The 27,697-nt window shown below is 41.7% G+C and overlaps 1 protein-coding gene across 2 annotated transcripts in view; it reads left to right on the top strand.

The window, feature by feature from the left end:
* Window positions 1–1,463: 1,463 nt before the first annotated feature.
* The window catches only part of ptpn4a (protein tyrosine phosphatase non-receptor type 4a), a 67,369-nt gene continuing 41,135 nt past the window's right edge, over window positions 1,464–27,697 (top strand). For both annotated transcript variants that reach the window (XM_072397835.1, XM_072397834.1), the window contains exon 1: window positions 1,464–2,001. The gene's annotated coding sequence lies outside the window, so the exon portion shown is untranslated. The remainder of the gene's footprint in view (window positions 2,002–27,697) is intronic.

Genomic DNA, 27,697 nt, shown 5'->3' with positions numbered 1-27,697 from the left:
GCACGGGTTAATAATCCACGTGCACGGTTTATTTTCTCCTGGTGACACTTGCCCTGCTCCGTAAAATCTTAATATGCAGCATGTGGTGACTCAGAACTCGTCATGCGGCACATATCCCCCCCAGGTCATCTGTCTGCATATTAACGAGGTTCTGATATGGTGTTTTAATTACATTTCCAATCTTGTACCGTGAGGGGTGAGTTAAATATAGAGGCACGTTATTAATTGTGTTGCGATACAGTCCCCGCCCCCCTTTTCTTTTCTTTTCTTTTTTTTAAAAACATTTTTTATCATCATTATCCCTTTGAACAAAGGCTTTTTTTAAACTGAGTGAATATAGATTATAGGGTAAATTTTATGAAAAAAATCTAAAGTCAAATATAAAGAACATGAAGCTGGGAGAACCTAAATGTACGCAGCAGAGTGTGTGTGTGTGTGTGTGTGCGTGTGTGTGTCTGCGCTCGGCCCTTGAGCAAGATGCTGGATTTGTTTCAGTACGATGGTTTTTGCAGCAGAATGTGGGCTTTGACACACTGCTCTTTAACATAAGTGCTTCCACAGATGCATGAACTAATAATCTATCTGATTGTGCAGAAAATGGTAAAAAGTTAAGGGAAAAGTGAGTAGAAATAGTGTTGTATTTAATAAGCTTTGCATTTTTAGATCCACTCTATTATTTCCGCGACAACAAAGTGTCTTTTGGAATATATGCATGTCAACAACACTGGGATTATTATCTTGCTCTCACCACTCTGCTTCATCAGTTTAGCTCATTGTAAACCCGACAGAGCTGTGCACAATGGCCCATTGTTTGTTGCATTGCAGCGTGTTTCTTTTCGAGCCACTTGAGGTCAGTACAACCTTACCAGCCTCACTGTCTGCCTTTCGCCATGTTCATGAATGAAGGCCAGCAGATTAATTCGGTGTGAATGGGCAGGTTTGGGCTTGAAATTAAACGAAAGAAATACATTTTAAGAACTGCCATCATCACATCCATTTTGAAAGTGCTACAATAATTGACTCCTGTGGGAACAGAGCTCAATTCAAATTCAAAGACACGGTAAAAGCACGTTGCAGATTAAACACAAACCAGCGTTTGTATTTGCATCGAGTTACAGCATGAAGTATGACTTACATTCCTGCAGCTACTGCCTTTGCAATTGTCTTATTTTTACTCTCTACGACATTTTTTGTGGTCTGCATTATAGCCTACATATTCAACCTGCTGCTGGTACAGACAGCAACACTGTTTCAGTACATATAAAATAGTGTTATCCTCGTCAGCTCTGGGTCATTTACAGAAACACAACGTTTGGTTTGAATATAAAACGTTTTAGCGCCTCGAGATTTTGCAGCAGGTCTACCTGGTCAAAGCAGCACGCGCCCCTCTGCACGGCCCCGCCTCCTACCCGCCCCCCTACATGGCCCCGCCCCTGCGCGTTCAGGTTGCGCCATTACGTCGGTGTACAGATCGCTGCTGTGCTGCAAGGCAAGCAGGCAGGCAAAGCAGCTGCAGAGGGATCAGGGATCGCTGGTAACAACGGACAGACTCATGCTGGGCATGTCGAAGCCGAAACATTTGTCTCTTTTGTGAATTGACAGTTTTCGTGTATTGCCTTTTTTTTACTGACCACACGTAGTTTGTTTTTACGTATTCGTGGGATTATATTTCTCATTCTCTCGATCTCAAATGACTGATAGTCCCCGTGTGTAGCCCATGGTTACTGCGGGGGCTCCTGTCTTGTGGATTATCCGTCGTCGCCTAGCCAGTCGCATGGTCGAGCCCGGAGGAGGCCCCGTTCTGCCGGATGGATGTGTGTGAAGCAGCGCCGAGCTCCAAGTACTGATGTTTACGGTGATAATGGTGATGCTCGGGTTTCATCGGCAGTGGGTGAACTGAACTTGGATGTTCGGGCTATATCGCCCCTACACAAAACATTTTCTCATACAGCAACAAATATATTACCTAAAAACTGGACGCCCCTGGAGCAGTTTATGACGGTAAGAAAGACTCGTTCACAGGCCACCAGTTTTTTTTCCACAGCCAGCTGACGTTAGCTAGCTAGCTTAGCGCTGTCACTTTTATCCAAGTTGCTCACCGCACAGCTAAAATAGCGAAATAACAATGTGAGAATGCTGTTCCAAAAGGCCTGTTACGCAGTTACACTGACGTCTGTTGGAGTTGAGTCTACCAAAAGGATCTAAAAGCCCACAATATACGTTATTTTATCTCTAACCTTAATAGCCAGGGTTTATGTAGCCTGTTTGTTAGCTAACTGTTTCTTAGCCCATTCAATATCTCGCGTCTCACTTTACGTTCCTAAAAAAACGGGAGAAAATCCCATGTGCGCAGTGTTGGCTTGCAAATAAAGATTTATTGTTTCGATAAAAGTTTGTCTATGCTCCCTTGATTTGGCATGCATATATATTTGACTTAAATAGGTCGTTTGTAGCTCATTCATTGGGCAGTATACAATAAACCCTTTAATGAGTCCAGTTAGCGCTCAGTTGAATCAGTACGGCGTCACCTATGTAATGGATGGGCATTTAAATTAGCATGCTTTTATCTGTCGATATGGACAATTACTCATAATAATGCCAATTGTGTGGCAGTGTTTCGGTGCTGCTGTAGCTTTGTGTGGATAAACGGATGTATCTAACGCACGGCACATCGTGAGGACAGAGCTGTTTCTGCGGTTTGTCCGCTGATTGGTAAATAATTGGAGCTTGCTACCACTCCTCTCACGTTCATGTCACATTGTAGAAATGTCACAGCAGAGGGCCTAAGTGGATAAGCCGCTTATAGAGACCCTGCTTTTATTCACATCAATAATTATTCATTTTCTTCATAAGTAAATGATTCAAGCGGTGTGGTGGCCGAGAAGTTGTTAATTATTTGGTGTTCCGTTATGGATGTGCGGGTCTGCTGTGATGAGCCGTCCTCCTTTTTTATTTTTCGATGACGTAATCCTCCACCACATCTTTGGGTCGCAGTTGGTTCCACTGCTGCCTGCTGCTTGTCAGTCTGCTGCCGCCGCTGAGATCATATGGAGCCGCACAGTCCCGTCTCACCACCCCTTTTCTCTCTTTAGGCGCTATCTTAAATTGCAGAATGATATTGCAGTCGTGGCGCAGTATCCTTATGAACAGGCTTGCACATCGAGGCGGCCAACCAAGAAATTGTGAATGAAATCCAGGGGCTGTCTTCAGTGTTCTGCAAAACAAGGTTGCCCCAAAAGTGTGGTTGGGAGTCCCCAGGGATCCCTGTAGGTGACATCAGAAGACCCCTCCACATCCCTATCCTAAAATAGATTATGCATTCTGGGCAGTTTTACTTTTTGACTCATTGGACACCTGAAATTATTACAGCACGGTCTTTTCTACACAATTAAAACAAAAAGTTAACAGATAAGTCTCCAGAAATGTATTGGACCAATTATTTCTGACTGGTCTTGACACAAATTCATGTGGGAATCGCTGTGTGAGGCTTTATGTTTACATATATATATGTTAAGAAAGGAATTACTATGCAGTGCAGAAGTTGTTAGTTTTGTAAATGCCACCGAATTGCAAGTTAAAACATTACAGTGTAAAATGGTTATTTTTTATTACAGATGAAACCACTTTGAAAGCCAGAGGGAAACTTTGAGATGGTGTGGTTTGAGCTCAGAGTAAACTTTCTTGTTCGGTGCACGTTGTGTAGATGTTGGTACCTAAACCTAAACTAAATAACGGTGCGCAAACGTTGTTTCGTGCAATAGAAATGCATTCTTTCCGTTTTTATTTCGAGGAGAACTCTTGGTTGTACCTCAAATCTTTTTCGTCTGTGCTGCTAAAATCCTCCATTTCAGAGGTGGAATGACTCAGCTGGTGATAATGACATTGTCAGTGACAACAGCCCTGCTTTACTTGGGTTTCACTCCTGAACCTGCCACCCCTATGGTGCACGACAGAGTTTTTGGTGTCAGAGACCATGGATAGCAAGAAGTATGTGGAGAGAAATGCAAAGGGACAAAGGCGGCAGGTGTGCCTGGGGTAACCGGTTCAAAAGGTACCTGCCATCAGAAGAATATCATCAGATCCTCGAGTATCTTGAGACTGACTGTTTGTATGATGCAGAGGCAAATTGTAATATGACCGCATGCATAATCTTAGCCACACCTAGTCAAATATGGTATTCCATATTTACTGTGTAGATTTAAATCAGTCAAACATGAGTAATTCTTTCCCCTTCCTGTTGTTCCAGCTGAGTGGGCAACTCTTTGAGATATTAGTCATAGAGACATCAGACCTCCCCTGATATAATGGGACTAGATAACATGGAGGACATGAATATCTGTTTTTAGAATGATGACCATATGACATTCACAAACTTTGTTGTGACCAGTTTTGTGTCTGAATCCATGTTCAAACCAACCCTGTTCCCTGGGAAGGCATGAAGCATGCATCTGCTCACAACTGTTCTCATGACAGGATGTAAACCTTCTCCTCCTCCATTTGCTATAATCTTGAAATCAGAAGATGATAATGTTAGTATATAAGAAAGCCATTAAAGCGTGTATTGCTCAGCTGTAGTTAGTTGAACCACAGTGGGCAGATGAAGAGTTGTAACAGGTGGATACAGAGTAAGTCATGACCAGATGCTGCTGTTGGAGACCCCAAAAGTTAACCACTGCATAGGGGGTAAAAAAATGCAAGCAAATGAAACTGTAACTGAGCGTCTTTGTTGCCAAAAATGGGACCTCATGAAGCCATCTGTAGAGGAAGCGTAGATGCGGTAATATGCTTGACACTTTTAGTTTGGTCAGCAGACGGATGTGAAGCGTGTGACACGGTTATGTGCAAAATAAGGCTGCTTCTAGTGTTTATCTGCAAAGAGGTGTGTGAATTCATGTCCAATTCAGAGCTCTCCTTAGGGCCAGCACTGCCAGTTCATCGGCATGCATTTCTGCAGAAGGATCGCCACAGGTTTGACTATCAGCTGCTCACAAGATGCATAAAGTAGGCAGCATCCTGATTACACATCATAAACTGGCCTGCGTACCACAGTCGTCAAAGTCTGGCATTTGTTCTCGTGAGTTTAAAAGGCTATGATGTGTATACGATATTAAATGGGCCCAGATCGTATCAGGGGCATTTATACAAGCAGTCTGTGCTCAGAGGATCTTGGGGAAGCTCAGTGGATAAAGCCAACAGATCAAAATACATTTCTTATATATTTAAGTTGTTTTATGGCATTTCCATGTTTTCTCATATAAGTTTAGAGGAATGAATGTGATCTTTAGCTGCCAATTGACCACCTTCTTTTTTTCATTTTGTTTCTTTCCACTTTTCTTTATTTTTGCTTGGCAGCTTATTTCTTGATGGTTTCAAGGCTTTGTGTTGGTGTTGAAAAAAGAGTGCTGGCTGAGGGCCTCAGGCCAGATGCATTATCAGGCTGGAAAAATGCAAGCATTTGCATGTCTTGGATTAGTAGACCTGGGATCAGTGCCACAGGTTTGTAAATACCAACCTAGTGCCATCACATTGATCATTTCAGCTGTTTACCCACATTAATAACCTTGCCATTAAGACTTGTGTATCAATGCCTTTACTTACTTCAGCAGCTTAGGGTACTCTGCCTTTATTAGAGGCAGGTCTTCATTTCAAATTCTCATTGTTCTCGTATTTTTCTACAATGCAATATTTCAATGGCTCAAAACAAAGTCTGGAATGATGCACATAAACCCCTGGTCCTCATATTCATATGTCAGCATGTTCATGCACGAGTCAGCTGGATATTTATTTATTCCTGTGAGGAGCTCCATAGTTGCGACAAGCGTGCGAAACACCGCTGTGGTTTTATTTTTTCCCTCAGGAATGCTTCGAGGATCTTGAACAAGTTGAACTCCTGTGGGGGACTGTGCAGAGCGGCCATACAGAGAGTCGAATAAACAAAGTAGCGAACAGGCTAACAGACTGTTAGTTTGATAAGCTGTGACAACACGCTTAACACTTCCTCCACCCTATCAAATTAGAAAAGCCCTCTTTGCAGCAGGGCTTTTAGGCTTTTAGCATGCATCCGTATTGTATGCAGCAGCTTACTGGACTGATTCAGAGTGGTTTAAAACTAAGGAATCAAATGGTGACTTTAAGCAATGCTAAATGAATTCCAACAACGGGTTTAAATCAGCATGTTGTTTGATGGAATTGACATAGAAGTGGTATAGACTGACATGTTTTGCTTTTGCTATGCACATTGTAATTTTCTTTTCTTTCCTCTGTCCTTCCTTATTAGAGGCAGGCCCCTATTTGTTTCTCTCAGCTCCACCTCTGGCTGTTATAAGAGGCCTGGCTTTTAACTGAATCCTGTTTTTTATTTGAGGATGTGCCATATATGATTAAAGGGCACCTACCTTGAAGATTTTTCATGCTCTTTCCTATGTACTAATTGACTGTTGTTGACAGCCCTTTTAAAGAGGAGCCTATCATGTTCAATCATGATGAGCAGGTGCCTGACCAGCCCAGGAAAACCCTCTGAACTGGGACATTTCCTTTTACAGTGGCTGCCTTTTACAGGGCTACTGGATCGTTTCTTGTTATGTTCTGCTATCTTGATTCTTAAGTATTATTAGTTTTACAATCAGCAATTATTTAAAGGTCATTGGTGATGTTTTGAAGCAAAATGGTTGCTACTTTTACACCATATCCACGACTGTTCTGAGTTACAGTCCTTTTAGTTTGGTTGACTAGCAATGTTGAGGGAACCAAGCAAGCAACCATCCATTCACACAAATATCTAGCTAGATAGACCTCAGAAAAGCAGCTAGTTAGTGGTCTGTTGCTTGGTCGGATATGGCATGGCTGTTCAGTGAAAATCATCTCCCAAACTCCAAACACAGCTGTGTTTATTTGCTGCAAGACACCGCAGCTACAGGATGCCAGGATGAAGGCGCCTTGACAATTTTAGATCTCCAAAGTGGAACACATGTAGTGCCACAGTGACCGTGATGTGTTTTGTTTTCATTAGTTGCAAAGAATGACTTTATAATGTTGATGGCTCTTTCAGGATTTTACCGCATTGACTCGACGTCGTTCAGGAGTTGGGAAGAAAACTCACTTTGTTTGTTTTGGGTTTTAAAGTTTGAAGCTCAGATCTAAGCCAGTGGCCTTGTAGACTTGGTTTTGATGAAATCAATTATGAGTGAACAATGATTAATAGTAGTTGGATGGTTTTTCTAGCTTTAAATACTGAATATCGCTGTGAATCTTCATAAGCATTTAAAATGGTTCTAATGATGAATTTGTAATCATCCTGACTGGCTCTTGGGCTTTTATTTGAGATGTTTTCTGTCAGTAAGGACAGTAAACCGTTAGAGACCGTAATCATCTAATCCCTTATTGAACATCCTGTCCCTTATTATTGTCTTCCACTTTTTCTGTCTCTGCGTCCAGCTTCGGTGTCTCTTCATGCATATCAAATAAGATAAAACTGCAAATTACAATAATGTCGTTCTCATTTAGCAGGCAGTCAGAGTGGGTTGATTAGCTGAAACATTAACATTAGCGAGATGAAAACCACAGACTTCTTACACACACACTCCCAATAAATCCCATGTACAAGGGCTCCAACACTAACAATTTGTCAGGAGAAATTATTTTGATTACTGGTGAATTGCTCAGACTTTTTTTTTTTTTTTTTTTTAAAAAAAGCACACATTTTTATGATTGCTATATAAGAAAATGATGGGTATTGTCTTTGTAGTGCTTAGCACATTCTCTGTCACTGTGAAACTTGTAAGAGGGGGGCTTCTGTGAAGACATTAATATCATCATTTAAGGATTTCTCTTGAACTAGTTTAATTCAAGCCAGACAGCTTGAGAAATATGGAATGATTAATTTTGATCCCTAATGGTTGCACATGTAACGGTCACAGAAAACTTTTAGCTAACGGATGGATGCGTGTGCCTTGATTGCGCGTTGTTGTCCCGTGTTAAAGTACAAAAGATGAACTGGGGGTTGAAGTTGATCCATCACTGATCTGTCTCTGAGCCGGCAAAGGCGGTTAGTCCCAGGGCCGAAACAGCTTGTGTGTGTCTGTGTGTAAGAGAGAGAGATCTAGCTTTGCAGAATATGTCGCTCTAACCAACGATGCCATCAGAGCTCTGCTGAGTGTGTGTGAGCACACATTGATGCAATGCTGAGGCCCCTCTGTTTGGTCTGTGTGACTTACCAGAAGAGAACAGTGCAACCAGTGTGAAATGGCTTAACTGTAATGGGAATGTCTCAGAGTCGAGCTGCTTTTCTTTGACCAAAACGTAACCTTTAGAGAACTATATAAAGCTGTCACGTTTTGTCCCTCTTTGGTCTGATTAGCACATGTTGCTCTTTGACATAAGAAATGTTTGTTTATCCCCCTGAATTTTCTTTCCTTGCATTACATAATATATTCTTATTTTTTGCCGCTAGGAGGCAAATTTAGGGGAAAACCCCTGACGTCGTGCACAATCACAAGAGAACTGGTTTGATCCCAGGGTCCTCCAGGGTGTCTTTGAGCAAGAGACAAGACAAGAAAAGACAAAAAAGTGCTGTTTAAATGCAGCGCATTCTGGTTGGTCACCTTTATCCTGTGATGAAACGTTTCTGTACTCATGAGAAAGTCTTCGTCAATTTTCTCTGAAAATAATCGATCAGTTTAAACACCTCCCAGAGTTTTTGGACAGTGCTCAACTAAAACACAAAATGAGGGAATCATCTTTAAAAGAACGATGTTCGATCCCCTCGTTCAGGTCCAGAGACGTGTAGAATCAATGCCATTGTGCCCTGAAGCTGTTAAAACTATAATAAGACATTTAAAGTTGTCTTTTCCTGTAATTGGTTCGCTATCTTAATTTCTGCTAATTTGTCCATCTGTTAAGAGGGATCTGATGTTTCACTGTTGGTTAGATCAAAGCCATAAACAAAGTGTTTTTATGAAACCACCCTGATATTATCTGTCACTATCGTGCTGTATCCCCGGGTCAGCCTGGATTATGAAAGCACATTCTTCAACACAATACAGCTTTTATTAAATCTGTCTTGAAAGAGGAAAGTGCATCTGAGGATTTTAAAGAAAATGCACAATGCATACCACATAAAACATTTGGGGAATTCCTCCCCTTTATTGTAGGGAATGATTAGATGAGAAAGCCCCGTTTTTGATTCACTCTCTGTCAGTTAATGCATTAAAAGCAATGGTTTCCAATGGTTTGTTTTTTCTAACGTTGCATTTGTTACACTAACTGAAAGCTGTAGCTGCACCACAACAAGACTTAAGAGCACTACTTAAATCAACTTGACTTGACTGCATTCGTGGCTATAGTATTAATTGGTTACCACTAAAATGACCAATAAGTGGGTGAGGCGGCGTCTGAGGGAGAAGGAATTTTCTATAATCGATCCTTTTAATATCTTCCTTTAGAATAAAACAGCAAAACAGTAGCCAGTTCATTACCAAAGCATTTATCACTATCAGACATGGTTTTAAGGTGGAATACATTTCATTGTGTTGAGTTGGATGATCAAAAACATCAGTGTCACTTCCAGTGAGTCACAGTGCTGTTAATTGTGCAGAATTTTATGAATGAGTCAAATGCTTGATTTGCTTGGTTCTGTTCTGTCTGCTCCACTGTTGGCTTGGGGAAAAGTGTTCATTGGTGTGTGAATTTGATAGACGAGAAGCACTGTGTAGCCAGTAAGGCTCTACAGACTAAGAAGTGTGTGTGAATCTATGAATATGGCTCGTTGTGCAAAAGCACTTTGAGTGGTTACCAAGACTAGGAAAGCGCGACATAAATGCAGTCGATTTACCAAGCGAGCGCGGTAGTAGGCTGCTTTTTATTAACCCAACCCAGCGGTGACAACAGGCTCTTCAATCCTGCTCACACAAGACATGTGTCACCAGACACACACACCAGTTCTTGCTCCCTCAAGGCATTTCATAAGGTTTAGAGGGACAAAATGAGGCATATTTGGAAGACACACTGGTCATATTGCCTCTAAAAATGATCCCAAAATGTGACTAAAACTGTACATTGAGAAAACTGGGCTCCATTCACCTACACCCCAGTAGAATTCATCTTTCATTGGCTGTTATGAGTCAGTTTTGCAAGCTAGTTTCTGAAAAAGACAGGACTCCTTTACACCAACAGAGCCATGGGGTTAAGTTTGCTAGATTTCTATTTTATTGCAGTGGTCAGACTAAGAGAGTGCAACATAGAGACAAGATTACAACACAGTCAGTGATGATCCGCATATGAAAAGGATGACCAATGGGATTTTAAGACAGGAGAACCATTTCAAACAGTGCTCGACTTTTGTTACATTTAAAAATATTCACCATCATTCATGATTTCTCTTCAGTGTCTGGTATCAAAAATAGTTCTGAATGACTGTTGTTGAGTCGTCGTCAGACACCACGCCGCTGAGCTCCTGAGTCTCAGCTGTAAAGTCCCCATTTTCTGCTGGTTTTGTGGACTGTAGTGGAGACTTGAGTTTGAGAAGCAGCAAACTTTATCAAAGCAGACGGAAAAATGTGCTGATGGTGCATGTTCTTTTTTTGTCTAATAGGATGAGACTCTTAACACAATGGGACAACATGCCCAAAATCTGTGGTGTTTTGCACCCGTCTTTGTAAAACGTGCTCCTGTGCAAGTCTGGTAATCACGTCTGACATTTCGGGGGCTTCATCTATCTAGATTCACGGTTTTGTATGTAGTCAGAACCTGTTAAGCTTGGACAAAATAAAGTGTGATGAACTGTTTTTAGTCTCGTCTAATGTGACTTAAAAAATAGAATAAATAAATCTTAAGAAGCACTTAAACTGATACTTGAGTCCTGGAATTACATCCTGAATGCTTTTTTCCATCTGAAAGAGAGGTTTCTGCTCTGCTTTTACAACCCTCAGGTATGCGAGTACAGCTGCTTTCTTGCTCTTTACTCAGTTATGCTCCAGCACATGTTTTGGCTTGTCCTTTCCTTCACTATCATCCCCTAAAATGCATACACACAATGACACATACCCTTCAGTATGCTTCATACACTCATGTACGTGCCCCTTGTGTGATGACTTGCAAAGAGTTGTTGACCCTCTTGCAGCATACCCATTATAACCTGCCACAAGGGTAAATGAGCTGTGTGTGTCTCTGTGTGAGCTTCAGCTCCTCAGGTCTGCCTTTGAAACAGCTGCTTAAAGAGCTTTGAATACCTCAGGAGGGCAAAGGACACAGTTGGTTAAGAACAGTGGGTCAGAGCCAAAATTGGCCTCCTGATTTTGTTCTGATGGTGTTGACTGTTGCATGAGGCTGGTAGTTATGCTTTGGCTCTGTCATGTAATAAATAAAAAGTAGACGGTTTTATATTGGTTACCTCTTCTAAAGTTTAAGCTTTTCTCTCTTTTTCAGCTGCGGGAGGTGTTTTTGTGTGGCACCTTACAGTTATTTCTGGACCATCACAGTTTACTTAGTGAACCTGAGTTTTATCCGTTGCATGTTTTTCTTGGGGGGGGGGGGTATGTGGAGGAAGTGCAAAGTGCTTCCATATCCAACTCAAACACGGAGGGCACAGGACATCACTGCCACCGTTTTTATTTCATACCGCTGCCAGTAACTTCACTGTCAGGCTTTTTTTTAATGCTCAGCTTGTCCGAGGCGAAGCTTTTTGTGAATTCCTCCTCTCATTAATTTCTTCTGCTGAGCCAACAGACATGTGCCAAGTATGGATGTGGGCTGTGAAAATATTGTGATGGTGAGCAGGAGGAGATGCAGTGAGGTCGACAGCATGCATAAACTGCTGTGCTCTTTTGCTGACATTTGGGCCTGCCCCAACCTTTATTAGCTTGACCTTGTAGCCTGAGGAGAGGAGTTAACTGTTCCTCAAGCTATCTTCTTTTTCCCTCGGTGAATGTGGCCTCATTTCAGAACCTTTTTTCTTTCCTTTTTTTTTTAAGAAGTATGCAACAAAAATGTTCTTGCAAAAGTGCTAAACTGTTACAGTCAAAGACCCTGAATGTGTCTGAGTATTGTGTTGATCTACAGAAGATATTTCCTCATGTGAAATTGATCTAAAGATTTTGATAAAATCTTGTAGTTGATGTTAAATGGGGGCCTCCTGATCTGAATGTGCCTTAGCTTGGAGCTGGGAACCATAGACAGCTACATGTAGACAGAAACAAGGCCACAGCGCAGTTATTCCCTCCAAAAAGCTGCAGAGTCAGCCTTTTGTGACCAATGAAGGCCTTCACAGTGCAGCAGTGGAAATCACGTACAACTCTGTGTTGCTCCAGTTTGACCTGTTCTTTCTGTGGAGCTGTTTTTCTTTATCAAAAATAAATGTATTGACTTTATTGTGTGCATAGATACGTGTTGTTTGTCATTTTCACTACACTGGTTTCTTTCACCCCCTTTATGTGGTTGAACTAAAAGAATGTGGCTCTGAAAATGTAAATCTTAAGTAGGTAACAACTCAATCTGGATCGTACCTGCACAGTTAAGTTGAGCTACGGTTGGACGTTTGATTTGACCACTGTCCGTGTCCCAGTGGTCAAACGAGAGGAATCAAGTTACCGGCTGAAGTATGTCCGACAGCGCAATGCTTTGGACTGTGTGAGAAACGTTCAAGTCATCCTTCTGCTTCCAACTTTCTCTGTGGGAGTTCATTGTACACGTGAGAGCAGTTCAAGTCTTTACATTACTAGAATGGTGATTTTGTTAGATGACGCTGTGGTTTTGAAATGACTGATTTATGAGAGTAGAGTGACAGTCTGGAAATGCTAATGGGCTGATTTTCCATCTTAATTTCTGACCCATTTAGCCATCTGACAAAAGGCACAGAACAATAAGTGAATTGAGAGCAGCTTTGTCTTTAATGTGCTTGTATTAGTTCACACTTCCCATTGACACGCAGGCCCTGTGTTCTCTGTGGAAGAGATGTGAGAGACTGGGTCTGTCCTGAACTGAATTCAGTATCTTGTTGGTTTTACTTTGTGTCTACAGGCTGATGATCTACTCTACATCAACGTGACCTGCGTGTGTGTGCCTACATATAACATTTGTGTGCTGGGAGGAAAAGGCAGGCAAAATGGACTGCCGTACTTTGTTAATGATTTTCATTTTATGTGTCAGAGATGAGAAAGAGTGTGTATGTGAGAGACGAGGAGAGAAACAGGCAGTCTCACTGCTATTTTCTAGGGCAGGCCATCAGGCTGTGAGGCAGCAGGGAGGGATAATAACAGAAGCTGTTACATTCTTGTGGTTTCTCTGATTTCAGCATGAGGCAGGGGGCTGACTCATGGCTACTCTGCCTGCTTTCTCTCGGTCAGTCTCTGTTGCAGTACATTACCCAGGAGATAATATGTGACATTTCTTGGACACTTTAATCCAAAAACTTTAATTACAGGACCATAAAACTGTGCATATTTTAGCACCTCTTGCTCAAGCAGAACCTTGCTGACTGATTAACTCCAGCTGAGCCACTATTTATTTGGTCTTTTGCAGCTCCTGCCTAAAAGTAGGTGCTCCCTCTGAACAAGAGGAGCCAACGGTGACGTATCTGTACTGGAGGTGAATTTGAAAAGCCTATATGCTGGCCTTTATCATTTAGGTTTCTGGTGACACTAAAGATGAATTTAAAAATGGGGGGAAAAAGATAATTATTGTTCAGTTTTACGATACAATCCCAGAGTCCAAAACTGTGGGCAGTCATAGTAAAGGCAGGGTGCATGCATGTTTAAAAAAGCTTTTCTGTTCCACACAACAAAATGGTGGCCCTTGAAACGTTTAATCTATGTCATTGGCCCGTTAAAGCTGTCACCTGAGTCTGGGGTTGCACTAATCTTCTTGTGTGAAATCAGATTAATGCAGAACAGGCTAAATCAAGCACTGTTTGAATCCAGGTTCGGGGTTGCGTGTGTCAGGCCTGTAGATGAAACGTCCCCTTCATCACCACATGACATGTGGAGTGTTTCTCAGTCGAGCAGCTTGGTGAAAATGGCTGCAGCAGAAACTCCAAAATGAAGAAAAATGAAGGGAGGATCAAGTATGTGTTAGAAGAGACATTTAAAGAGCGGTTGGCTGTTCAAAACCAAACCAGTTCTGAGCTGGAACCAACTTAGCCCTGACCCTGGAAGCAGTCCTGAACCAGTGATGGAATTGCTTAGGTTTAAAGGGTATACACAACCACCCCAGGGGCCCATCCTTGAGTTGGGTGCTTGAATGATTCATAGGTCAGTATAAAGTAATCTGTGAAGGAAACAAACAAACACATTCCTCTCTAACTGCTCTGTGCTGAACTGAAAATGAGGACCTTTAAAAACGTTGGAGAACTATTGCTCAAGACCTCTTAAAAGATTGCATAGAAGTCCGGCTGCTTGGACGAGGGGGGGCTTTTAGTTCTGGAAGCTGCTGTGCTGTCGCACATTGTTCTGTGCTACAGCTGTTATCCAAAGGCTTCTCCTGTGCACCGCTTTGGTGATTGCCTGCATGAATAAAACGCCTGCTTCTTGCAGATGTACCAACTATCTGAGTGTAGCACTAAAGCATTGACGACGATATGTTTTACACGACTATTGTGGCCGTTAGTGGATTATTCTTATCTTTTAAACCTCAGGATGGGAGCTTTAAAAAAAACAAAAAAAGATGAAATAGCAACAATTTGCTGTGTCAGTATTCTTCCACAGCGGCTAACCTTATTTTCTACATCGTGGCAATAATATGACTGTCAGGTGGGCCCACGCTTTCCTGTTTTGGCCTTGTTTACCAACCACAATGTGTTCCACCCACCTCCATCTCTTCATCCTCACCTCGTCACACAAGCAGTGGCAGAGAGATATCCCCCAACACCTTTTCCACACACATGCTTCTTGTTTTATGTGCTACGAGCTGTTTAATCGTCTACTCCGCTTTTCAATCGCCTGTTCTTCTTGGTCTGTGTTGCACGATTTAGCTGTCATGAATTTAGCCCAAAAAATATATCTGGCTTGAACAATTTTTTACTGTTAGCATTTGGAAATGCTCGGCCTGAACTGAGCTCAAATAGAAATAGAATAGAAATATGCTTTATTCATCCCCCAGTGGGGGAAATTCAATACATGTAGCATGAAAAGCAGCACAATAAACCAAAACACGGTGCATGTATGAGAGAGAGAGAACGTCTGCAGCAGCCAGGAAGTGCTGTTTTGAAATGTTTCAGACAATAAGGTGTAGCCAGCAGCTAAGAGACTTCTACTGAAGGGATGTTGACCAAAAAGATTAAAAGAGTAAAACTTAGGCAGGGCCTCAAGTTTCCTCTATTATGAGTTAAACAGTGTTCCTTGCTTCATTATGAGATCACACACACACACACACACACACACACACACACACACACACACACACACACACACACACACACACACACACACACTGACTGACCGTAGCAGATACGGTGTTGGAAAGCATGCTCTCTGAAAATCATTTTAGATGTTTTTAAAGGAGCAGCTATGTTAGCATCTAGCATGGTTTAGCATATTGTAACAAATGAAAAAAACTATTTCTCTTTCATCCATTGTTTGCTACAATTGAAGAATTCTTATTCTCTTCAGTTACTTTTTTAGGCAAATATGTATGTATTAATGTGAATGCCTGAGCCCATGTTGCATTCAAAGAACCTGCCACACAGTTGTAGTCAGCATCCAGACGGAGGAAAAACTCCTGTGCTGTTGGTTGTGCCATTTTTATATTATTGTTATTATTTTTGTATCTTGGGTCATTCTCTGCTTTCCAATTACACCTTAAGACCTGATCGGTAAATATGACAAAGTAATCGGGCAAATCCTGGTACTCTGTACCTTTTGGAGGCTGTTTAATGCAGCTCTGATCAGCAGCAGGAGGTGCTGAGTTTCCAGGAAAATGACTTGTGTTTCCTCTAAAGGATTTGGCTGATCATAAAAGCCTCTTCCTAGAAGTGCTTCTGCAACGACCTGCTGCTTCTCTGTCATTTTAAATGTCAAACCCCTATTTAAGTCTCCATCTCAGGCTTCAGTAGTGTGAGAGGAGACTGAAAATGAAGAGATTTAATGAAATTTCATGAGATTAGTTCCGGATTTGGTTTAGTTTTTGATCCTTCCTGATAGTTGATCAAGCAAATAATGTACTTGTGATAACTGTGTCACATATTACCTCCTGTTCCAGTTTTTATGAGAGACTGACAGCTTTTGTTATTCCAGTAACCAGGCCTAAAAGAAGTGGTATCTGTTTGTGCTCGAGTATGCGCTTCACACCACATGCTTTTGAGTTGGATGTATTTGTCATCGTTGGTGGGCTCAGAATAATGTTTTTGGTTCAGTCCTTTGGCTTCAGGAGAAATTAAGTGCACACAAATGAATTTTTACCGTGTTTGCTTTGTTTATTGTATTATTCGTGTTTAAATGATACATTAAAAGCAAAAAACGTGGCATGAGTTTAACATTTTTCTATTTTTATTCTATTTTCTCATTTGACCTATTTTTTTTTCTATTTTCATTAATCGTGTCTGGATAGTTTTTGCATTTTAAGTGCTGTTTTTCTTTTTTTTCTTTTTTAAATCATTCTGATGTTGCTTTGACCTTCTAGCTGTGCGTGTCATTTTTTTGTTGTACTTCCATCACAGCAACGCAGCTGCTTTTCGCTGTCTTTGAGCAACAGGAGAGGTTGCAAACTTGCAACTTGGTGCCTTTGTGTTCATACTTTTTAAAGCCGCCATGTGTTGGGTAATTGATGATGATTTTTCTTTCACACTGCAAGCTTTTCTTCCAAACCGCTGCAGAGCAGACTCTGCAGGCTCTGAACACGAAACACATTCCTTATTTCTTTGCTAAAATCATTAAAACACACCTTAAAGTTATCACCTTGTTAAAGCTAAAAATGTGAAGGACTGATTTTAAAAGCTCCACCTGTGAGGATGACGGCTACAAGGGAAACAAGTGGGACATTTCTTAGTTTTTTTTTCTCTTGTCTCCTCTCTCTTCTTACTTTTCGAGTAGATTGTACGTAAAAGATGGCTGTAGCCACCATGACGTCAGCTCTTCGTCTATCTACCATTTTGAAGCTTGAATCCTCATCATTTTGTCACCATCATGAGAACCCGTAAACACATGCACGATCGTTGGCTGTATGAGCGCGATGGATGTCTGTAGTTCAGGTGCAGGAATGAGTGAAAACTATGAAAAAAATGAACATATGAATCCAAAATTGGAAAGTGATTATTTACCCCACAAACAGATATCCAGAGTGTGTTATTCTGCCTCCGGCCTGTGTGCAGCCCCGCTGCTGTGTGAGAGAGGCTGAGTCAGCTTTATGGTGGATTCCATGGATACCGTGAATAAACTGTGATTTTCAGTTTGTGCATATAAAACAGACCAAATCTAATCTTGTTTTTTAAGCTGAGGAGGGGTGCAGAGATGTTGGGCGCAGATACTTTTGTGTGCTGTTTTAGGGTTGCAGATTGAATAAAACAATCATTTGGTGGCAGTTTTCTTTTAGAAGTACACAACCAAAAACTATAATCATATCCTGGCAAATATTTGGCAACGGTAGCATACATGCTGATAATATAACGTACAAATTCACCTTTGGATTTCAAAACCATCTCCTAAAAATCTGGAAATTTGAAATGGAAAATGCTTAGGAGCTCTGGTTTATCTATAAATTGTAAAGTTTACATCACTTTGTACATCCCAGCTGTGAGACTTCATGTTGCATTCAAGGACCTCTTGTAAACTGATTTGTGTCCATATTGAGATGCACTTGACTGTTTAAAAGTGAAATGTTTCATTATTTTATTTGTTGAAATAAATGCAGCTACCATTGGTTTCTTGTTCCTTCGTCATACTGAAATAATGTATGAAAGCAGTTTAAAAAATTAAGTTTAAATTCTTCTGAAGTGTCCTTTTTTAATACTAATGAGTAAAATGAAGTTTACTTTGATTATACAATCAGATAATTGAATGTATGATACGTATTCTCAAACACAACAAACACAATAACCTGAGTGTGCCGTTGATTGTGCAGAAATTCTTCAGTTTATCTGTGTAATTCAGAGTTGGGGGAACCCAGAGGTCACAAACCCACCCGGGCTCAGGGACATGCGGACTGCACACAGAAATGCTGCTGTCAGCTGCTGCAGCTGGTTGGAACATTTTGCTGTCACACTTCTAATCGCTGTACCACCATGCTGCCTCATTTTTTATCAGAAAAGAGACACTCGGACACACCCTTTACCCCCTCAGCTCAGAGACCGCGCTGCTGAACAGGAGGGGCTCAGCCTTTGGGGTTATGCTTAGCTTTCTGCAGGTCTTGCGTTTTTTCTCTCTCTGTTGCAAGGTTGAGCTGTGTTGTCCTGGTAACCATGTCAGAAGTTTTCTGCTGAACACATTTGCCAACAAGTGCAAACAGCCCAGGCTGCAGCGTAGCTGCTCCCTTCTTGCCTGTGGTCTGTTCCTCTCCGTCTTCCTCGTCTTGTTTCCTCCTGTTCTATCGAAGCTAAAGACGACCTCAACTTTGGAACATGGTACATGCTAAATGGATTGTTAATCTGAAGAAGATGGACAAAAATAGAATGGCAAACATTAGCTGCTGGTGCTGGAGGGCCACCCAAACCGCCTAATGAGCATCATAGAAACTACATTTGCACACATGCAGAAGTTGCAAACGCAGCAGTTTTGGTTGCAGTCTGTAGCATTACTTCAGGTTTTTGCTAATGCATAATCAGATTATTCTTCTAGCAAACAATAGTGTTTATTGCAGAATTACTGTGAAAATGACTAATTCTATATAATCTTTGTATGCAGTCTTTGCTTTCTTTGACTTTTTTGGAATAATGTCTGCCTAACAGTCCCATTGTTCTTTGACTGTTGCTTAAAAGCAGTGCTGAAGCTGCTTTCACGTTATCAAAGTGCACAAACTGCTTGTGGCTGCATAATTCCATTCATATTTCCAATGTGTGGACGCCCCGCTGCACAAACAGAGTTGCTCAGACTTAAAACTGTTTTGACGCGGACTCTGCTATGTGACCTTGTTTTCTTTTCAGACAAATGCATCACAAGGCTGTGAAGACACAGATGCATGCCATAATAACTGGATCATAATCATAACATCATTTGGAACTAAACTATGTCAGAGTTTTGGACACGATCAATACTGAAAGATGAGAGCTTTTGTTGACATCTACGGCTTTTATGGATACTTGTTACCTGATAGCTTGCGTGGCAGACATTACTCCTGACAATCATACATTCTGTGTGTATCTGTTAGTTTCTGAGAAGCTCCATAACTGTCATTCTTTGTTCATGACTCATCACCAGCAGACATTCACTGCATTTACTCCTCCCTCATATGCAGGAAACAGTTTTACTTATCTATGCAAAAAGGCCATATTAAAACTACTGAATTGTTTTAAATCATAATGTTTTCATTTTTTTGCTCTACATTATAGAGAATTGTCTCAAAAAGTATTTATAACTCTAAATGCACTTTACTTTTTTATTACAGAACTTTTGTCTGAACTTTGTCCTCCGTTAGCTCTCCTATAGCTGCAAGTAGCCACATAACAGCAGCTATGAGCTAACAGAGCTATAGCACACATTCATTCATTCATTCTTCTTAAAGTATTGGTGAAATAAAGACAGATAATGCCTTATTTAGAGGCTGCATTGTTTAAGCCCCTTTAACTCCGTCATAAGGATATACGCCGATCGTGAGTTATCTAAATATCTTCCGAAGGACGCAGACTTTCGCCAAACTGTTCTTGGTGAGTAGATAAACGTATTTCATGCCAGAAATAAGGTCGAGGTTTAAAAACACCTTTAAGCACAGATCTGTTCGTACGAACGGTTCTTGCATGAGGCCCATTCTTTTGAGTACAAATCTGAAAGATTCTTTTATTTCCATTCGGTGAGATTTTGTAACACAGGCTGGTTTAACTTTTAAACGTGTGATGTGATGATGCAGTCAGGTGTCGATGAACACCAGATCTTCTCAACAAGATGATAAACTAGCCAGTAGTGTACTTTAAAAGGCCGATCCCAGTCTTTCTTCTAATGACTGAACAGACAGAAGGTGTCAGACTCCGGGTGAAGTTTCGCTTTGAACTCTCTTCAGTAGCCCAAACATGCGTGTTGGGGCTAACATGACCTGGCAGCAGGAGGGTGTGTGCTTGGAATAGTACACCTGACCTCCCTGCTGGTGGGGTAGGAATGTCCAGGGTTGGATGCGGGTGTTCAGAACATGAGCCCTGGTACCATTTAAAGGTGCCAGCATCAGCAGAAAAGGAAAAATGGGGGAATGTGCTGCTTTAATCAGACGTGCATCTGTGTTTCTCTGCTTTTCGTTGTGTACACCGGGACGTGTGTTGGAGGTGTGTGTGCAGCTTCAGCAGAGAGGAGGGCCTCTTGTTGCATAAATGAAGGAACACTGTTCCACCCTGCTCATATTTGCAATCTGAGTGCCTGGTTTGCCTTTTCTATGTTTTCCCCCATTCTTTACAGAATATATTAAACCTTAGAGGCTTCTCTTTTTAAATGTTAATAGTATTTTTTATTCTTTTCCAGCTGAAGCTAAAATTAATGCAAGGGAATTCAAAGAGTAAAAAAGCACCGGGGCAAATCTATAAAGATAATCATGCTCTTATAGTAGCTGTCACCTGAAAAAACCCCACTTAGACTAGCCTGCAGAGGCACAAACAGGACTTCTTTTATTTTTCTAAATAGGTGATAGTGTGACAGTTATTTGAATTATGAGCAGGTGTGTTACTTGTTAGCTGAAAGCAGGAAACCTCAAAATGTGAGCTTTTTCCTTCACAGCAAGGCAGCCACCACTGTGACCTTTGTGCTGTATATAAGTGTGAAACAAGTGAAGCCACATGAAGTTCTTAAATGGCACGAGGAAATAAAGTGCATCAGCCTTTCAGTAGCTATGACATTATCTGACCGAAGCGTTTTGTTTGACAGTTTCCTGGGTCGGCTGCTGTCTTTCCAGGCTCATAAACCAATGTTTTGGTGCACGTAACAGGAGTTGAAATGTGTGTGCTGTTTTTGGTTGTTTGGTTTAAGAGCCACACATGATTTTGTAGTTTTCTGTGATGAGATGAGTGTTATTCTTTTCTGTAGCTCAGGAGGAAGAGCAGTCGCCCATCAGTTGGAAGGTCGGTGGTTCGACTTCCCCCACGCGCAGTCGGTGCATGAATGTGTGTATGAATGGTTAGAAAGCACGTAGTTATGTATAACTTAAGACGTGCTGTATGAGTGTGTGTGTGTCGTGTTAGAAGCGCTTTGAGTGGTCAGTTAGACAGAAAAGCGCTATCCAAGTACAGTCCATTTACCACTTATTTACAAAATGCCATTACAGTCATTATTTGTGCATCTTTTGTTTACTCCTATTAGCCATATTGTGTGCTTAAATAATTGCATAGGAAGAGGCATTTAATTCATTTGGCTTTGCTCTAAGTGGCATTTGCATGTAAGTAAGGTGAAGAATGAAGGATTGGCAGGCAGTGAAGGATGTTTGGCAGGCAAAGCATGTAAAAGATCAAACTGGAGGGCAGGGAGAAGGGGAAGGATTGGAGGATGTTTACTGGGTGACATGATAAAGATATTGTGATGGTTGGGGCTAAGGGAGTCCTGATGTGGTGCTGATGGCTCAGAATGCATCATCTGCATCCTTGATTCAGCAGCGGTCTCTGTGACAGGTGTTGGGGTGTATGAATGGCTCTGTGTGCATGAGTATGAGGCTGCTCCCTGGCACCGACTATTCCAATTTGCATAACAGACCCACAGTTAAGAACAGGAGAAAAGGTGAAGAAATATCAAGGAACATAAGGAAAAGGGTTTCAAAGACATTTGTGAACGAGGAGGTTAAACGGCGTTTCTGTTGTGGGGTAACAGATTGTGCTTTACTCTTCATACCGAGGCGTTTGTCTCTGGTTGCTTTGGCCTTCTACACAGCAGGCATGTTGCCTTGAAAGAAATCTTTCAGGCCCAAAGCTGTTATTAATTCCACTTGTTCTTTTTATTTTAAGCATTAACAGCTTCTGAGTGTCCTAATGAAACAAGAACTCTTCGGCTTTAAAGCTGTGGTGAAAGGAAACACGAAATGTCATATGCTTGTACCTTTTATGGCTGCGTTTCCATACAGGAAATAAATGGTGTGATATTTATTTTCCAACATGAGGATGGTTTTCTTAAAACTTGACTGGTTTCTTTCTCACAGGGCATATGAGTAGAAGAACTCCACCAGCAGAGAGGGGCTTTAAAAGATGCAGGAATATTCACAGATTTTTGTGACTTAAAGAACCTTAAAGATAGACTTCGTAACGAGTGGTTTCTTTCTAAGGGAAAGAAACCTGCAAGAGAAAACTGCTATTCTGCCATCTCTCTTCCAGCACTGCTGTACCTCTGCAGCTCTTCGACAGCAGTATGCAGGAGGCATCTGAATTGTGGAGCCTCAAAACTGAATCTCTTTCTCAGTGATAAAGAAAGGATAGAGGTGGCAGATAACTACAAACTCAAGGTAGTTGTATGGAGAAAATAAACTGGAGCTGATACACAGAGAGAGGATGGAGCCATCCTCCCGGTCCTTATCACTGTGTTAGATGTGCAGCAGAAGGGCCTCAGCTGGGAACAGATGCTTAGTTGTTCTCAAACGGAGAGAAACTAGTCGAATCCAACATGAAGTTCAGTTGTATGAAGATATCAGCGACAGTCTCATTTTACAACCAAATGCTCATCTTTCCACTGTTCTCTCCCTCATTTAGCTGTGAGTGCAAAGAACACGTCATTTCCCAGCCACAAAGTCTGTGCTTTGTGAGCAAAGTTTTTGGCTTCACTTCCTTATCTGTATATCTGCATCTTCCTTCTCTTCTGACTCCACCAATCACATTATGGGTGGCACCATGTGACTTTAGCATTGGTGCAGGCCACACACGGCGAAACCTCCAGCAGATCAGAGGTCATTTGCTGCCCACATTCCTTCAGCTGCATCTCTCACACCTTTTCCACAAAGGCCAGTTTTTAATGTTGTTTTTGTTTGTTTTTCCCAATCAGTGACTTCTAAGAACATGCACAGAGAGAGGCAAGGAGCAGTGGGTGATCAGTGGAGGGGAGTGTGAAACACCCGGAGGGGGGTGAGGAGGGACAGGTAGAGGATGGGTGACAAGTGCGAGAACATTCACAGGAAGTGTTGATGTTTCCTCCCTCCTTCTTGAGCAGATCTCGTCCTGCAGATACACCGGGTCAGGTTTCATTCTTTGCAGTTCCGTTCTGTTTATACTGAATACATGCAACACTTTAATGTTCCAATTTAAATGAATTTCAGTTTTCTGTCTGTAATTGACCACCTGTTTGTCTATGGCCTCGTTCTCTTTATGAAAAAGATACAGAGCAATTATTAACGATTCCGCTGGGATGTTTAAATGCAAGCCTCTGAATTCAGTTGTTCCAAAGCAATACAGAAGGAAAAGAAAACCATATTTATAACATGCCTTTGAGTTACTTAGAAGAAAGTAGAGCATAAATAAAAATGTATGGGCAAATGAATGCGTATTGGAAAGACTGTGGCTTTGTCTTTGAGGACTTTTCTTCTGTTGGGTGCAAACATGGCTCATTGAGCAATGCTTGGATGTGATTCATTGCTGTGTCCTCTTCTGTTTGTGTGAGTCAGTCTCGGCTGGACTTTGATGATGGGTTACACGTGTGCCTTTATGTTTTTGTGCCTGTTAATAAGTGTGTGTTTGTTTTTACGGATGCATTAAATATGAGGGCTTTATATTCCCGAGAACAGACGGGATGGCTGCTGGACCGTCTGTATTAGCCATAAGCTGAGAGGAGCCCACCAGTCAGGGAAGCTTTGGGTTCAAGGGCCCTCATATAGTACAGACACACACACACACACACACACACACACACAAACAGACACACACACACACCAATATGCTCTCCTGCCCGTTTGTAAGATCTGCTGACTGCAGGAAGCAATAATGGTAGCTTGCTTCTGGAGTTCCGGAGGCTTCTCTCAGGGGAGTGTGGCTGTCTTGTCCAGCTCAGCAGAGCGACACTGAAAAGAACACAGCAGAGCAGGAAATTTTAGAGTATTGTGTCCAGAATAAAGTACAATAGAAAATGGTCCAGTATTACAGGGCAGGAAGGAACAAAGAATGTTGTAATGAAAACACGCTGAGCATAAAAAAGGTTCAGTGTTAACAAGTTGAAATTCTTCTCCAGCTGAGAAGAGCTGAAAATACTTTATTAGTTGGTTTAATAGGTAGTGAAAGTATTTTTCAGAACAAAACAAATTAAATAAAAAGGATCATTTAGCTTCAGGCCTGGTGCCCCCCCGACAGCATCACAGAATATTTAACAAGGTTAACATAAAAATCTTGATACAACATTGTGGAAACACGTAGTTGCAGATGTGTAATAGTACAGTCATGGCATGATATGTAGACCACCCACCACCACATCGCAGAAGGATGGCAGTGCAATGTGGCAGATGAGACCTGTGGCTTGAATTAAAGTGGTTTCATTTCTGATTCTACAGTGATGAAAACGCATATTGCACATCTACTTTAATGTTACACACTGCAGCTTTAGAGACCCGTCTCACCCTTTACAGTGGATGCACTGGTGCTTCTAACTTCATGCTTCTCAGTGCATCTGTAGTAGGTTTTACAGATGAGCCTCTCCATGCTGTTACGAGGACAACTCTGTCACTCGACTAATTCTTCATTAGTAAAGAAATCCACCTCGTTATAAGCTGCCTGATGCAGAATGTGCGGGCACAACAGTGGACGAGCCCGCAGCAGGGGTTAGTCACTGACACAGTGCACAGATTTTCACCCAGGTTGACTCACCCCCACCACCCCAAACCAGCAGTGACCTCACACCCCACGTGATTTGCTCAGATGCTGTTTGGGCTTTGACAGTTTTTACAACTGACCAGATTACACGAGACGGGCTGCTTCTGTGAAAAAAGCCAGACCACTGAAAGTAGACAGAAAAAGCCCACACAAGGAGACAGACAGATTTATATTTATTGATTTGATCACACTTTGGAGTCCTGTTCAGATAAAATCCCAAACATACGGTGGGGATAAATTAGAGTGTAATGATTGCACACGATAGAGACGATGCATTTCTGAGGTTATGGTCCTTTTTAAAATGGAGAAAAACAAGCAGTAGACAGTGATGCAGCTTGTGGGCTGTTTGTCAGAGCTCATCATCTTTGAGTCCCACAGCTCTTCCTACAATGGCGGGAGCGCCTCGCTCTGTTCCCCCTTCCTTCTACGTGGCTTCAGCTCTTTATCCGTTTGTGCTTATCTTTCCCAGTCGGACCGTGCACCCAAACGCATCAGAGCGCATGCTTGCCTGTGTCTGCGCATTTGCCCGTATTTGTGGTTTTGTGCCTGTAATCGCACGTATTGTGTGTGTGGTTGTTTCTGTGAGGTTGTCCTGTTGGCAGTCAGAATGTATTGATCTCAACGGGCCTACAGTACGACTAGTACATCTTACAAATCACACACTTCATTTCACGCCACTGGTCATTGTTTTACCCGTGGAACTGTGAGCAGAGGTGGTATGCTCTGCAGCCCACTGTTATGAATCAGACAGATGGTGATTAATCTCATCCTGTCATCTGTTTTTTACTTGGTGACACTGTAGAAAGTGATAATACTCTACATGACACATAAATTCTGATGTAACGAGCCTTTGCTCTTTTCCTGTGTGGGCTGATTCTGTATTTCTTAGCAATGTAAGAATTTCCTGACAGCAGCAGGGTTATTTTTCTACCACTCTCACACAGAAATGACATAAAAGAATAGTATCGGCTCAGAAGAATATTTGTTGAAAATGACGTGTAAAATCAATTGAATGCTTGAATATGGAATTGGATGGATACTCCTCTATGTGCTCTTTGAAATTGTTTAGTCCATTGAATGCAATGGAAATGGGAGCATGGGACTAATCATTGCAGGTAAATTCCACCAAAAAATCAAACGTATTCTTGTGCCATCTTACTTATGCCGGTCTTATATTGCTATCAAGCTTTTCTCAGTTATATATGAAGTTGGGATCAGGGGACTGTTAGACTTTCTGAAGTCGCCTGGCAACCATGCAGTGAGGACAAGCCTTTGAGCCTGGGCAGGCCAAGAAAAAGTCCAGGACTCTCCTCATTTTGGAACACTTCTTGCTTTAACGCGCTGGTATTTTTACAACAGGGATATTTCTGTGACCAAGTTCCTCTTCATTTGTATTTTTATGTGCTTCCTCAGGGGTTCTCAGGTCAGGAGGCATTTAGTGTGACCTTTTCACCAAGAACTTGACAGAGTAACTACCGTGACTATAAGTCACACTTTTTTCCATAGTTTGGCTCGTCCTGCGACTTATAGTCAGGTGCAACCAATATATCAAAATATATGTAATTTAACATGTTTTTAAATGTTGATTCATACTGACTGACATGAACCAAGGAGAAATATTGCTATCACAAACAAAATGCAGCCAAAAAGAAAATCCTATTCTGCAGATTACAAACTGCAGGTAGTAAAATAAAACATGTCATATAAAATATGCAGCCAAAAGCAGTAATGGAGCAGCAGAAAGCTAATCGCGGGCTGAAAGAAAGATGGCCAGAGCTGGAGGAACGAGTCCACAGGTGGGTGCTTGAACAACGTACTGCTGGGAGAGGCTCGTTAGCGGTGCAGTTATGTCTCCACGCCCCGGTACATGAGATGAATCTCCATGATTTTGCAGGCTAGTCTTCTTGGTGTTACTGCTTTCATGCAAAGCAAACGCCTCTCTATCAGAGCACGGACAGCGGCGTGTCACAAACTGCCAGCAGACTTCCAAGCCGAGGTCCACAGTTTCCGTCAGTTCATTGAGAAGCAGATCTTGGATTTTGTGAAATAAATTTCTAAATAAATGTAACTTTTTTTACTTTTTCGCATTTTTTTTGACTGATGCGACTTATGGTCCGGAAAATACTGACCTGAGATGCTGCGGAAGGCAAAAAGTGCTTCTTCAGGACAGTTTCTATCATCTTTTTATGTATCGATCACCCTTGATATTTTTAAAGAGAGTAATCTCTTCAAGTTGTAATCATCCCAAATACGCCAGTAAGTGTAATCTTCTCCATGTCGCCCCAATGTTTGGTGGTAAGAAAGTGGGCTGTCTGGCTGTTACTGGTGGCTGTGAGTATAGATTTGTATGTGTGAGTATGCATCCACAAAGAGCACGCCATCTGCCAGTGGTCATGGGGGTTTGTGCTGATGTGTTATGACAAGCAGCTAAGAAGCACAGAGAGCCCTCACTATATAAAAAACAAATCTGCTCACACAGAGCCATCCGTACAAATGCAGCAGCTCCAGATGATGGGCCCAGGAACCCCCAGGGGTTATTGTCTCATGTCGTGGCGGATCACATGAAAATAAAAAAGGCTGGAGGTGGACAGGAAGGGCACAGAACCCATTTTAATGGCATATGATATCCAACAGAACGTAAACTGCCGCAGCTACGCCAAAATGAAAAGAAATCCTGTGAAACTCAGCAAATTTCCATCAAAGAATTGCAGACATTTTTAATTGTGGTAATTCTACTTATTGTTTGCTGGTGAGGGAGAGGAGACCTGCAGTCAGATCGGACTGCATCAGAAATGAAGTAGCTTCAAATTGAGCAGT

The sequence above is a fragment of the Leuresthes tenuis genome, unplaced genomic scaffold (genome assembly GCF_036924035.1).
Source record: "Leuresthes tenuis unplaced genomic scaffold, fLeuTen1.0.hap1 SCAF_12, whole genome shotgun sequence".
Taxonomy (NCBI): Eukaryota; Metazoa; Chordata; class Actinopteri; order Atheriniformes; family Atherinopsidae; genus Leuresthes; species Leuresthes tenuis.
The sequence above is the reverse complement of the archived record's forward strand: the minus strand, read 5'-3'. Positions and strand labels throughout refer to the sequence as shown.